Genomic DNA, 14,442 nt, shown 5'->3' on the forward strand with positions numbered 1-14,442 from the left:
GGAGTGAGGGGAACAGAGAGAGGTGGGGCAGAGAGAGGGTGACAGAGATAGGGGGACAAAGAGAGGGGACAGAGAAAAGGGAACAGAGGGAAGGGGACAGAGAGAAGAGGACAGAGAGAAGGGGACAGAGAGAGGGGGACAGAGGGAGGGGGACGGAGAGGGGGGGACAGAGTGAGGGGGACAGAGGGAGGGGGACAGAGAAGGGTTAAGAAAGAGGGGAACACAGAGAGGGGGACAGAGAGAGGGGGACAGAGAGAGGGAGACAGAGGGAGGGGGACAGAAAGAGGGGTCATAGGGAGGGGAGCAGAGAGAGGGGGACAGAGAGAGGGGGACATGGAGAGAGGGGAGAGAGTGAGGGGGTCAGAGAGAGGAGGGACAGAGAAAGAGGGGGACAGAGAAAGGAGGGACAGAGAGAGGGCGAATGATTGGGCGACAGCGGGGGGAAACAGAGAGAGGGGAACAGAGAGTGAGAAACAGACAGAGGGGGACAGCGAGAGGGGGGCATGGAGAGGGGGGTGAGAGTGAGGGGGACAGAGAGCGGGAGGACAGAGAGAGCAGGACAGAGGGTGGGGACGGAGAGAGGGGGTACAGAGAGAGGGGTCAGAGAGAGGGGTGACAGAGAGATGGGTGAGACAGAGAGATTGGGACAGAGAGATGGGGGGGCAGATAGGGGGACAGAGAGGGGGGAACAGAGAGAGGGCGACAGAGCGAGGGGGACAGAGGGTGGGGTACGGAGAGAGGGGGACAGAGGGAATGGGACAGAGAAAGGGGGACAGCGAGAGGGCGACAGAGAGGGGACAGAGAGAGGGTGGACAGAGAGAGGGGAACAGAGGGGGCGACAGAGGGAGGGGGGATAGAGAAAGGGGAATAGAGAGGGGAACAGAGGAGGCGACAGAGAGAGGGGGAACAGAGAGAGGCGAACAGAGAGAGGGGCACAGAGAGAGGGGGAAAGAGAGGGGTGGACAGAGAGAGGGGGACAGAGAGAGGGGGAATAGAGTGTGGACGACCGAGTGAGAAGTAAAGAGGGAGGGGGACAGAGAGAAGGGGACAGAGAGAGGGCGGACAGAGAGAGGGGGATAGAGAGAAGGGGACAGAGAGAGGGCGGAGAGAGAGACGGGGACAGAGTGAGGATGGACAGAGAGAGGGGGACAAAGAGAGGGGGACAGAGAGAGGGGTACAAAGAGAGGGTCAGAGAGAGGGGACAGAGAGAGAGGAACAGAGAGAGGGTAACAGAGAGAATGGGGACAGACAGAGGGGGATAAAGAGAGGGGGGACAGGGAGAGGGGTACAAAGAGAGGGTCAGAGAGAGAGGGGACACAGAGAGAGGAACAGAGAGAGTGGGGACAGAGAGAGGGGGATAAGGAGAGGGGGAGCAGAGAGAAGGGGACAGAGAGATGGGGACAGAGGGAGGGGGACAGAGAGAAGGGGATAGAGAGAGGGGGATATAGTGAGGGGAACAGAGAGAGACGAACAGAGAGAGGGGCACAGAGAGAGGGGGAAAGAGGGGGAGGACAGAGAGAGGGGGGCAAGGAGAGGGGTGACAGAGAGAGGGGTACAGAGAGAGGATGTACAGAGAGAGGGGGAATAGAGACAGGGCGGACAGAGAGATGGGACAGAGAGAGGGGGACAGAGAGAGGATGGACAGAGAGGGGGGACAGAGAGGGGGGACAGAGAGAGGGGAACAGAGAGAGCGCGGACAGAGAGAGAGGGGACAGAGAGAGGGGACAGGGAGAGAGGGGACAGAGGGGGTTAACAGAGAGAGGGGGGACAGAGAGAGGGGGAACAGAGAGGGGGGAATAGAGAGAGGGGTCTGAGAGAGAGGGGACAGAGAGAGGGGGAACAGAGAGGGGGGAATAGAGAGAGGGGTCTGAGAGAAAGGGGACAGAGAGAGGGGGACAGAGAGAGGGCAACAGGGAGGGCGACAGAGAGGGGAACAAAGTGAGGGGAAAAGAGAATGGAGGACAGAGAGAGGTGGACAGAGAGAGGGGGGATATGGAGAGAAGACAGAGAGAGGGGGACAAAGAGAAGGAGACAGAGAGAAGGGAACAGGGAGAAGTAGACAGAGAGAGGAGAACAGAGAGAGCGGGACAGAGATATGGAGATAGAGTGAGGGGAACAGAGAGAGGAGGGACAGAGAGAGGTTGACAGAGAGAAGGGGGCATGGACGGGGGGACAGAGAGAGGTGGACAAAGAGAGGGGACAGAGAAAAGGGAACAGAGGGAAGGGGACCGAGAGAAGGGGACAGACAGAGGGGACAGAGAGAGGAGGATAAAGAGAGGGGGACAGAGAGAGGGGGACAGAGAGAGGGGGAGAGAGTGAGGGGGTCAGAGAGAGAGGGACAGAGAGTGAGGGGGACAGAGAAAGGAGGGAGAGAGAGAGGGCAAATGATTGGGCGACAGAGAGGGGAGCAGAGAGTGAGAGACAGAGAGAGGGGGACAGAGAGAGGGGGGTACGAGAGGGGGGTGAGAGTGACGGGGACAGAGAGCGGGGGGACAGAGAGAGCAGGACAGAGGGTGGGGACGGAGAGAGGGGGCAGAGAGAGGGGTTCAGAGAGAGGGGGGACAGAGAGAGTGGAGGGACAGAGAGATTGGGACAGAGAGAGGGGGGCAGATAAGGGGAAAGAAAGAGGGGGAACAGAGAGAGGGCGACAGAGTGAGGGGGACAGAGGGTGGGGTACGGAGAGAGGGGAGACAGAGGGAATGGGACAGAGAAAGGGGGACAGAGAGAGGGCGACAGAGAGGGGACAGAGAGAGGGTGGACAGAGAGAGAGGGGACAGAGAGAGGGGGAACAGAGTGAGGACGATAGAGTGAGGGGGAAAGAGGGGGGACAGAGAGAGGCGGGACAGAGAGATGGGGACAGAGAGATGGGGACAGAGAGTGGGGTACAGTGGTAGGGGGCAGAGGTAGGGGACAGAGAGACGGGGACAGAGAGAGGGGGCACAGAGAGAGGGGGGTCAGAGAGAGGGGGGATAGAGAGAAGGGGACAGAGAGAGGGCGGACAGAGAGGGGGATAGAGAGAGGGCGATAGAGAGAGGGGGACCGAGAGAGGGGTACAGAGTGAGGATGGACAGAGAGAGGGGGACAAAGAGAGGGGGACAGAGAGAGGGGTACAAAGAGAGTGTCAGAGAGAGGGGACAGAGAGAGAGGAACAGAGAGAGGGTAACAGAGAGAGTGGGGATAGACAGAGGGGGATAAAGAGAGTGGTGACAGGGAGAGGGGTACAAAGAGAGGGTCAGAGAGCGAGGAACAGAGAGCGGGGGTACAGAGAGAGGGGACCAGAGAGAGTAGGGACAGAGAGAGGGGGATAAGGAGAGGGGGAGCAGAGAGAAGGGGACAGAGAGTAGGGGACAGACAGTGTGGGACAGAGGCAGGGGGACAGAGAGAAGGGATAGAGAGAGGGGGATAGAGTGAGGGGAACAGAGAGAAGGGGACAGAGAGAGGGGAGAAAGTTACGAGGACGGGGGGGATGGACAGAGAGTGGGGAACCGTGGGTGGGGGACATAGAGAGGGGGGCAGGGAGAGGGGGCTAGGGAGAGGGTGGACAGAGAGAGGGGGACAAAGAGAAGGAGACAGAGAAATGGGGGCAGAGAAAGGGTGGACAGAGAGAGGGGGAACAGAGAGAGGGTGGACAGAGAGAGAGGGGACAGAGAAAGAGGGGACAGAGAGAGTGGGAACTGAGAGAGGGGGAACAGAAAGAAGGTGAACAGAGAGAGGAGGGACAGTGAGAGGGGGGACTGAGAGAGTGGGGACAGAGAGAGGGGAACAGAGAGAAAGGGACAGAGAGAGGGGTCAGAGAGAGTGGGGACAGAGAGTGGGGGACAGAGAGAGGATGGACAGAGAGAGGATGGACAGAGAGAGGGGGCAGAGAGAGTTTGGACAGAGAGAGAGAGGGGATAGAGACAGAGGGGACAGAGAGAGAGGGGACAGAGAGAGGGGGAACAGAGAGAGGGTGGACAGAGAGAGAAGGGACAGAGAGACAGAGACTGAGAGAGTGGGGACAGAGAGAGGGGGGACAGAGAGAGGGGAACAGAGAGAAGGGGACAGAGAGAGGGGGTCAGAGAGAGTGGGGACAGAGATGGGGGACAGAGAGAGGATGGACAGACAGAGGGGAACAGAGAGAGGGGGGACAGAGTGAGGGGGACAGAGAGAGGGGGAACAGAGAGAGGGTGGACAGAGAGAGGGGTCAGAGAGAGGGGGACAGAGAGAGGAGGACAGAGAAAGTGGGGACAGAGAGAGGGGAACAGAGAGAAGGGGACAGAGAGACGGGGACGTGGAGAGGGGAACAGAGAGAGGGGATAGAGTTATGAGGACAGAGAGAGGGTGCACAGAGAGTGGGGAACAGAGAGAGGGGGTCAGAGAGAGGGGTACAGAGAGAAGGGACACAGAGTGAGGGGGACAGAGAGAGGGGTACAGAGAGAGGACGACAGAGGGTGGGGGATGGAGAGCGGGGAGACAGAGAGAGGGGGGTCAGAGAGAGGGTGTCAGAGAGAAGGGAGACAGAAAGAGAGGAGAGACAGAGAGATAGGGACAGAGAGGGGGGGTAGACAGGGGGACAGAGCGAGAGTGGACAGAGAGAGTTGGGACAGAGAGAGGGGAACAGAGAGAGCGGAACAGATGGGGAGACAGAGAGAGGGGGTACAGAGAGAGTCAAACAGAGAGAGGGGGACAGAGAAAGGGGGACAAAGAGAGGGCAACAGAGTGAGGGGGACAGAGGGAGGGGACAGAGTAAGGTGGACACAGAGAGAGGGACAGTGAGAGGGGGGCATATATGGGGGGACAGCGTGAAGAGGGACAGAAGACAGGAGGACAGGGAGGGTGGACAGACCGAGGGTGGGACAGTGAGAGGGGGCAGAGAGAGGGGGACAGAGAGAGGAGAACAGAGAGCGCGGGGCAGAGATACGGGGATAGAGTGAGGGAAACACAGAGAAGGGGATAGAGCGAGGGCGGACAGAGAGAAAGGGACAAAGAGAGGGGACAGAGAGAGGGGAACAGTGAGAGTGGAGACAGACAGAAAGATGGATAAAGAGAGGGGGACAGACAGATGGGGCAGAGAGAGGGGACAGAGAGAGGGGGACAGTGAAAGGGGGACAGTGAGAGGGGACAGTGAGAAGGGGACAGAGAGAAGGGGACAGAGAGAGGGGGACAGAGAGAAAGGGTCAGAGAGAAGGGGACAGAGAGAGGGGGACAGTGAGAGGGACAGTGAGAGGGGACAGAGAGAAGTGGACAGAGACAGGGGACAGAGAGAAGGGAAAAGAGAGAAGGGGACAGAGAGAGGGGGATAGATAAGGGGGACAGCGAGAGGGGGAGAATCAGAGGGGGACAGAGAGGGGGGGTAAGAGAGTGGGGCAGAGAGAGTGAGGACAGAGAAAGGGGGACAGAGGGAGGGGTGACAGAGAGTGGGGACAGCCTTGGGGGACAGACAGATGGTGAAAGAGTAAGGGGAACAGAAAGGAGGGGACAGAGAGAGGGGGTAAGAGAGAGGGGCAGAGAGATTTGGGACAGAGAGAGGGGACAGAGAATGGGGGACAGAGAGCGGGAGGACAGAGAGAGGGACGGAGCAGGTTGCAGACTGAGGGCAGAATTGGGTACAAATGGAGGGACAGAGAGAGGAGGACAGAGAGAGAGGAACAGAGATAAGGGGACAGAGAGAGGGGACTGAGAGAGGGGGACAGGGAGAGAGGTTGGACAGAAAGGGGGGACAGAGGGGGGAAATGGAGAGGGTGGACAGAGAGAGGGGGACAGGGAGAGCGTGACATTGAGAGTGGGACAGACAGAGAGGGTGGAAAATGAGGGGGACAGAGAGAGAGGGGACAGAGAGGGAGACGGAGAGAGGGGTACAGAGAGAGGGGGGGAATGGGGGGAGACAGAGTGGTGGGGACAGAGAGAGGGGACAGAGAGCGAGTCGACAGAGAGAGGGGGACAGAGAGAGGGGGGGACAGAGAGAAGGGGACAGAGAGAGGAGGACAGAGAGAGAGGGGACAGAGAGAAGGGATGGAGGGGTACGGGGGATCAACAGAGAGACGTGGGGACAGAGAGAGGGGTATCAGAGAGAGGGGGGTTCAGAGAGGGGGGCAGAGAGTGGAAGACAGAGAGAGGGGGACAGAGAGAGGGGGGACAGAGAGAAGGGGACAGAGACGTGGGGACAGAGAGAGCAGGACTGTGAGTGGGGACAGAGAGAGGAGTGACCGAGAGAGTGGGGGCAAACTTGGGGGACAGACAGAGGGGGACAGAGAGAGCGGAACTGAAAGAGGGGGACAGAGAGAGGGGGTAAGAGAGAGGGGGCAGAGAGATTTGGGACAGGGAGAAGGGGACAGAGAGAGGGGGTAAGAGAGAGGGGCAGAGAGAGTGGGGACAGAAAGATGGGAGATAGATAAGGGGGACAGCGAGAGGGGAGAATGAGAGGGGGGACAGAGAGAGGGGGACAGAGAGAGGGGTGACAGAGAGTGGGGACAGACTTGGGGGACAGACAGAGGGTGAAAGAGTAAGGGGAACAGAAAGGAGGGGACAGAGAGAGGTTATAAGAGAGAGGGGAAGAGTGATTTGGGACAGAGAGAGGGGGACAGAGAATGGGGGACAGACAGACGGTGGACAGAGAGAGGGACAGAGCAGGGTGCAGACTGAGGGGGCAGAGTTGGCGGGACAGAGAGAGGGGGACAGAGAGAGAGGAACAGAGATAAGGGGACAGAGAGAGGGGCAGAGAGAGAGGGGACAGAGAGAGGGTGACAGGGAGAGAGGTTGGACAGAAAGGGGGACAGAGAGGGGGAAATGGAGAGGGTGGACAGAGAGAGGGAAATATTGAGAGGGGGAGAGAGAGGGGGTCAGAGAGAGGGGACAGGGAGAGGGGGACAGAAAGAAGTGGAAAGTGAGAGGGGGCAGAGAGATTTGGGACAGAGAGAGGGTGACAGAGAGAGTGTGACATTGAGAGTGGGACAGAGAGAGATGGGACAGAGAGGGAGTCGGAGAGAGGGGTACAGGGAGAAAGGGGGAAGGGGGGACAGAGGGGTGGGGACAGAGGGAGGAGAGCAGAGAGTGAGTTGACAGAGAGAGGGGACAGAGAGAGGGGGACAGAGAGAGAGGGGACAGAGAGTGAGGGGACAGAGAGAGGGGGTAGAGAGAAGGGATGAGGGTACGGGGGATCAACAGAGAGACGTGGGGACAGAGATAGGTGTATCAGAGAGAGGGGGTGTCAGGGGGGAGAGAGTGGGGGACAGAGAGAGGGGGACATAGAGAGGGGCAGAGAGAGGGGACAGGGAGATGGGGACAGGGAGAGGGGTACAGAGAGAGGAGGTCAGAAAGAGAGGAGAGAGACAGAGAGAGGGGTACATAGAGAGCGGCAACAGAGAGAATGGGGACAGAGAGAGAGGGATAGAGAGAGGGGCGACAGAGACTGGGGGACAGATGGGGGGTACACAGAGGGGGGCAGAGAGGGTGGGACGGGAGAGATAGAGGGGGTAATGGGGGCACAGTGGGGACAGAGAGAGGGGCAACGGACAGCGGGGAGATGGAGAGAGGGGGCAGAGAGTGGGGGCAGAGAGAGGGGGAAAGGGAGAGGGGTGGACTGAGAGAGTGGGGACAGAGAGAGAGGGCGGACAGAGAGAAGGGGTGCAGAGAGAGGGGGACTGAGAGAGGGGGACATAGAGAGGGGGCATAGAGGGGGGACATAGAGGGTGGGACATAGAGGGTGGGACATAGAGGGTGGGACAGAGAGAGGGGGACAGAGAGAGGGCGGACAGAGAGAGGTGGTGACAGAGAGAGGTGGGGACAGACAGAGGGTGACCGAGGGGACGACAGAGAGGGGGACAGAGAGAGGGGGACATAGAGACGGGGGACATTGAGGGGGGGACATAGAGGGTGGGACAGAGAGAGGGCGGACAGAGAGAGTGGGACAGAGAGAGGGTGGACAGAGAGATGTGGGGACAGACAGAGGGTGACAGAGAGGGCGACAGAGAGGGGGACAGAGAGAAGGGGCAGATAGAGGGGGGACAGAGAGACAGGTGTCAGAAGTGGGGCAGAGAGAGGGGACAGAGAGGGGTACAGACATACGGGACAGAGAGAGGGTGGACAGAGAGAGGGAGGACAGGGAGAGAGGTTGGACAGAGAGGGGCGACAGAGAGGGGAGGACAGAGTGCGGAGAGTGAGGCGGACAGAGAGAGGGATAGAGAGAGAGGGACAGAGAGAGGGGGAACAGAGAGAGGCGTGACAGAGAGAGGGTGACAGAGAGAGGGAGACAGAGAGAGGGGTGACAGAGAGAGGGGTGACAGAGGGGGGGACAGAGAGAGGGTGACAGAGAGAGGGGCGACAGAGAGAGGGGTGACAGAGAGAGGGTGACAGAGAGAGGGGGCAGAGCGAGGGGTGACAGAGAGAGGGTGACAGAGAGAGGGGACAGAGAGAGGGGGACAGAGAGAGGGGTGACAGAGAGAGGGTGACAGAGAGAGAGGGGAACAGAGAGAGGGGTGACAGAGAGAGGGGTGACAGACAGAGCGGTGACAGAGAGAGGGTGATAGAGAGAGTGGGGACAGAGAGAGGTGTGACAGAGAGAGAGGGGACAGAGAGAGGCGTGACAGAGAGACGGGGTGACAGAGAGAGGGAGACAGAGAGGGTGGGACAGAGAGAGGGGGACAGAAAGAGGGAGACAGAGAGAGAGGGGGACCAGAGAGAGGAGTGACAGAGAGAGGGGTGACAGAGAGAGGGGTGACAGAAAGAGGGGGATCAGAGAGAGAATGGAACAGAGAAGGGGACAGAGAAAGAGGGGGGAGAGAAAGAGAGGACAGAGAGGGGCGAACAGAGAGAAGGGGACAGAGAGAAGGGGGCAGAGACAGGGGAACAGAGAGAGGGGGACAGAGAGAGGGTGACAGACAGGGGTTGGATAGAGAGAGGGGGGCACAGAGAGGGGGAGATAGAGAGAGGGGAGACAGCGAGATGGGGAACAGAGAGAGGGGGACAGAGAGAGGTGTGCCAGAGAGAGGGGGACAGAGAGAGAGGGGGTACAGAGAAAGAGGGACAGAGAAAGGGGACAGAGAAAGGGGGCAGAGAAAGGGGGCATAGAGAGGGAGGACAGAGAGAGGGGGACAGAGAGTATCGACCAGGAGGACCCGAGAGCTGCTGTCCTATCAGAGAGAGAGGCTGGTGGGTCACACACCTCAGGTGTGGGGCGAGGTTGAGAAGCTGGGGCCCTCATGGTAATGTCAGACATGATAGAGATTGAGCCAACAGTGTTGGCATCATGAGCCAGTTAGCTGAGGGACTGACCCCCCTTTGTAGCAGAGGGGGTTCAATCCCTTGAACAGAGCAAGCTGGAGAATTCAACACTAAAACCAATCTGTACGGACCCGCTGGAGACCTGAAACATCACTACAGAGATTGCTGAAGAAGCTCAGCATGTCTGGCAGCATCTCTGAAGGGAGATGGAGAAAGAGACAGAGTTCACCTTTCAATCCAGTGATTTCTGCGGGAAAGTTCCTTCAGAACAGACCGTTTTGAGGAAGGGTCCCTTGAAATGTGAATTGTTCCTCTCTCTCCTCACCGTTGCTACTGAATATCCCCAGCCATCTGTTAGCTTGAGAATTTGATCTGACCTGATCCAAGCGTCACTGAGTAATTCAGTCTGTGCTCAAAGCCCTGAGGCTGCTTCTGCTGAAAGTTGACAAACAGGTTTAAGGCTTTATAAGGTGTTGTATTCGGAGGGCGGGATACATGGGAGAACAGATACAGAACACAGGCACTTCACAAAGATCCATATCATTGTAACTTTGTGATGTTAATTCAGAAGGAACAGCTCAGACCTAACATTTCAGTTAATCAGCCAAGGGGAGTGTATATGTCATGGCAAAGACTTGTTGTAAAGAATGTACAGAATCGAACTTTAGTGACTATGTTTGGACGTAAAGTTTTTTTGTGAATAAAGTCTCTTTTTGAAATTGGTATAAATATTTTTTCGAGGAGGATCAAGCTTGTGGAGGCATTGCCCTTGTCCCTAATCTTTCTTAAATAAACACTAGAGAAGTTAGATACTCCCCCGGTATACACATCAATCGGTCATCAACGAGGAGGAGATGGTAGGATTGTCACGGGGGCTCAGTTTTGCCTCACACCACACCCCCCCCCCCCACCCCCCGGGTTCGATCCCAGCCTCGGGCGACTGTGTGTGTGGAGTTGGCACATTCTCCCCATATCAGCCTCCAGGTACTCCAGGGAGTGAAAAATGAGGTCTGCAGCTGCTGGAGATCACAGCTGAAAGTGTGTTGCTGGTTAAAGCACAGCAGGTCAGGCAGCATCTCAGGAAAAGGAAATTCGACGTTTCGAGCATAAGCCCTTCTTCAGGAGTGGGAGAGAGTTTGCCAAGCAGGCTAAGATAAAAGGTAGGGAGGAGGGACTTGGGGGAGGGGCGATGGAGGTGGGATAGGTGGAAGGAGGTCAAGGTGAGGGTGATAGGCCGGAGTGGGTTGGGGGCGGAGAGGTCAGGAAGGAGGTTGCAGGTTGGGAGGGCGGTGCTGAGTTGAGGAAACTGACTGAGACAAGGTGGGGGGAGGGGAAATGAGGAAACTGGAGAAATCTGAATTGATTCCTTGTGGTTGGAGGGTTCCCAGGCGGAAGATGAGGCGTTCCTCCTCCAGCCGTCTTGTTGTTATGTTCTGCCGGTGGAGGAGTCCAAGGACCTGCATGTCCTCAGTGGAGTGGGAGGGAGAGTTAAAGTGTTGAGCCACGGGGTGGTTGGGTTGGTTGGTCCGGGCGGCCCGGAGGTGTTCTCTGAAGCGTTCTGCAAGTAAGCGGCCTGTCTCCCCAATGTAGAGGAGGCCACATCGGGTGCAGCGGATGCAATAGATGATGTGTGTGGAGGTACAGGTGAACTTGTGGCGGATATGGAAGGATCCCTTGGGGCCTTGGAGGGAAATGAGTGTGGAGGTGTGGGCGCAAGTTTTACATTTGCTGCGGTTGCAGGGGAAGGTGCCGGGAGTGGAGGTTGGGTTGGTGGGGGGTGTGGATCTGACGAGGAAGTCACGGAGGGAGTGGTCCTTGCGGAACGCTGATAAGGGAGGGGAGGGAAATATGTCCTTGGTGGTGGGGTCCGTTTGGAGGTGGCGGAAATGACGGCAGATGATACGTTGTATGCAGAGGTTGGTGGGGTGGTAGGTGAGAACCAGTGGGGTTCTGTCTTGGTGGCGTTTGGTGGAGCGGGGCTCAAGGGCGGAGGAGGGGGAAGCCACTCCCTCCCTGACTCCCTCGTCAGATCCACACCCCCCACCAACCCAACCTCCACTCCCGGCACCTTCCCCTGCAACCGCAGCAAATGTAAAACTTGCGCCCACACCTCCACACTCATTTCCCTCCAAGGCCCCAAGGGATCCTTCCATATCCGCCACAAGTTCACCTGTACTTCCACACACATCATCTATTGCATCCGCTGCACCCGATGTGGCCTCCTCTACATTGGGGAGACAGGCCGCTTACTTGCAGAACGCTTCAGAGAACACCTCCGGGCCGCCCGGACCAACCAACCCAACCACCCCGTGGCTCAACACTTTAACTCTCCCTCCCACTCCACTGAGGACATGCAGGCCCTTGGACTCCTCCACCGGCAGAACATAACAACAAGACGGCTGGAGGAGGAACGCCTCATCTTCCGCCTGGGAACCCTCCAACCACAAGGAATCAATTCAGATTTCTCCAGTTTCCTCATTTCCACTCCCCCCCCACCTTGTCTCAGTCAGTTCCCTCAACTCAGCACCGCCCTCCCAACCTGCAACCTCCTTCCTGACCTCTCCGCCCCCAACCCACTCCGGCCTATCACCCTCACCTTGACCTCCTTCCACCTATCCCACCTCCATCGCCCCTCCCCCAAGTCCCTCCTCCCTACCTTTTATCTTAGCCTGCTTGGCAAACTCTCTCCCACTCCTGAAGAAGGGTTTATGCTCGAAACGTCGAATTTCCTATTACTGAGATGCTGCCTGACCTGCTGTGCTTTAACCAGAAACACACTTTCAGCTCCGGGTACTCCAGTTCCCCCCCACTGTCCAAAGATGTGCAGGCTAGGTTAGATTAGCCAGGGGAAATGAAGGGATACAGGGATAGAGAAGGTGGGTGGCATGCTCTGCCGAGGGTCAGTGTGAACCTGATAGGCCGATTGATCTGCTTCCATGTTCTATAATCACACCAGAGACTCAAATAATGTTCTGGGCCCTGGGCTCCAATCTTGGGGGTGGCTGTGGGTCATCACAGTGAGAACAGGGTTGGGGATGGACACGTTCCAAGGGGACAACAGGTTTGTTTTCTGAGGAGTTGAGGGCATGAATGTTCTGTCGAGGTATTTTGGGGATAAACTTACTGAGGGGATGGTTTCTAAGGTATTGAGGGAGCCCTATCTGTCAGTACAGGGTGCAGATGGTCGCAAGGTACAGATACACTTCACAGAACATAGAACATAGAACAGTCCAGCACAGAACAGGCCCTTCAGCACAAAATGTTGTGCCAACCACTGATCCTCATGTAAGGTAAATCTAATGTATGAACTCTCAAATGTGTGTGACCATATATATGTCCAGCAGTCTCTTAAATATTCCCAATGAGCTCGCTTCCACAATTGCTGTTGGCAACGCATTCCATGCTCTCACAACTCTCTGCGTAAAGAACCCGCCTCTGACATCCCCTCTATACTTTCCTCCAACCAGATTAAAACTATGACCCCTCGTGTTAGCCATTTCTGCCCTATGAAATAGTCTCTGGCTACCGACTCTATCTATGCCTCTCATTATCTTGTATACCTCAATTAGGTCCCCTCTCCTCCTCCTTTTCTCCAATGAACGAAGTCTGAGCTCAATCAACCTCTCTTCATTAGATAAGCCCCCCAGTCCAGGCAGCATCCTGGTAAACCTCCTCTGAACCCTCTCCAAAGCATCCACATCTTTCCTATAATAGGGTGACCAGAACTGGACACAGTATTCCAAGTGCGGTCTGACCAAAGTTTTATGGAGCTGCAACAAGATCTCACGGCTCTTAAACTCAATCCCCCTGTTAATGAAAGCAAAAACACCATATGCTTTCTTAACAACCCTGTCCACTTGGGTGGGAATTTTAAGGGATCTTTCTACCTGCACACCAAGATCCCTCTGTTCCTCCACACTGCCAAGAATCCTGTCTTTAATCCTGTACTCAGATTTCATGTTCGACCTTCCAAAATGCATCACTTCGCATTTATCCAGGTTGAACGCCATCTGCCACCTCTCAGCCCATCTCTGCATCCTGTCAATGTCCTGCTGCAGCCTACAACAGCCCTCTATACTGTCAACGAAACCTCCAACCTTCGTGTCATCTGCAAACGTGCTGACCCATCCTTCAATCCCCTCATCCAAGTCATTAATAAAAATTACAAAGAATATAGGCCCAACAACAGATCCCTGTGGAACACCACTCACCAGGCAGAATACATTCCTTCTAATAACACTCGCTGTCTTCTGTTGACCAGCCAATTCTGTATCCAGACAGCTAAATTTCCCTTTATCCCATTCCTCCTGACCTTCTGAACGAACCGACCTTATACAAATGCCTTACTGAAGTCCATATACACAACATCCACAGCTCGATCCTCATCAACTTTTCAAGTCACATCCTCAAAGAACTCAATAAGATTTGTGAGGCATGACCTGTCCCTCACAAAGCCGTGTTGACTGCATTTAATCAAGCCATGCTCTTCCAGATGGTCATAAATCCTATTCCTCAGAATCCTTTCTAACTCCTTGCAGATGACAGAAGTGAGACTGACTGGTCTGTAATTTCCGGGGATTTCCCTATTTCCTTTCTTGAAGAGAGGAATTACATTTGCCTCCCTGCAGTCCTCTGGTGAGGGTCAGGCTGGATGCGGTGTGTAGACGGCGGTGAAGTTCAGGTTTGGGGCAGTGTGTGGCCGACGGTGAGGGATATGCTTGGGGCAGTGTGTGTACATTGGTGAGTATCAGGCTGGGGGCGGGTTTGGACAGAGGTGAGGGTCAGGTTGGGGGCCGTCTTTGGATGGCGGTGAGTATCAGGCTGTTGGCGGGTGTAGGCGGCGGTGAGGGTCAGGCTTGGGGCGGGAGCGTGCGGCGGAGGGTCATGCTGGGGGCGGTGCTTGGACACTGGTGGTAGTCAGGTTGGGGCGGTGTTTGGATGGAGGTGAGGGTCAGGCTGGGTGCGGTGTGTGGGTGGAGGTGAGGGTCAGGCTGGGGGCGGTGTGTGGGTGGAGGTGAGGGTCAGGCTGGGTGCGGTGCGTGGGTGGCCGTGAGGGTCAGGCTGGGGGCGGTGTGTGGATGGAGGTGAGGGTCAAGCTGGGGGCGGTGTGTGGATGGAGGTGAGGGTCAGGCTGGTGCGGTGTGTGGCTGGTAGTGAGGGTCAGGCTGGGGGCGGTGTGTGGGTGGTAGTGAGGGTCAGGCTGGGGGCGGTGTGTGGATGGCGGTGAGGGTCAGGCTGGGTGCA

Source organism: Hemiscyllium ocellatum, chromosome 20, assembly GCF_020745735.1.
Source record: "Hemiscyllium ocellatum isolate sHemOce1 chromosome 20, sHemOce1.pat.X.cur, whole genome shotgun sequence".
NCBI classification, from domain to species: Eukaryota; Metazoa; Chordata; class Chondrichthyes; order Orectolobiformes; family Hemiscylliidae; genus Hemiscyllium; species Hemiscyllium ocellatum.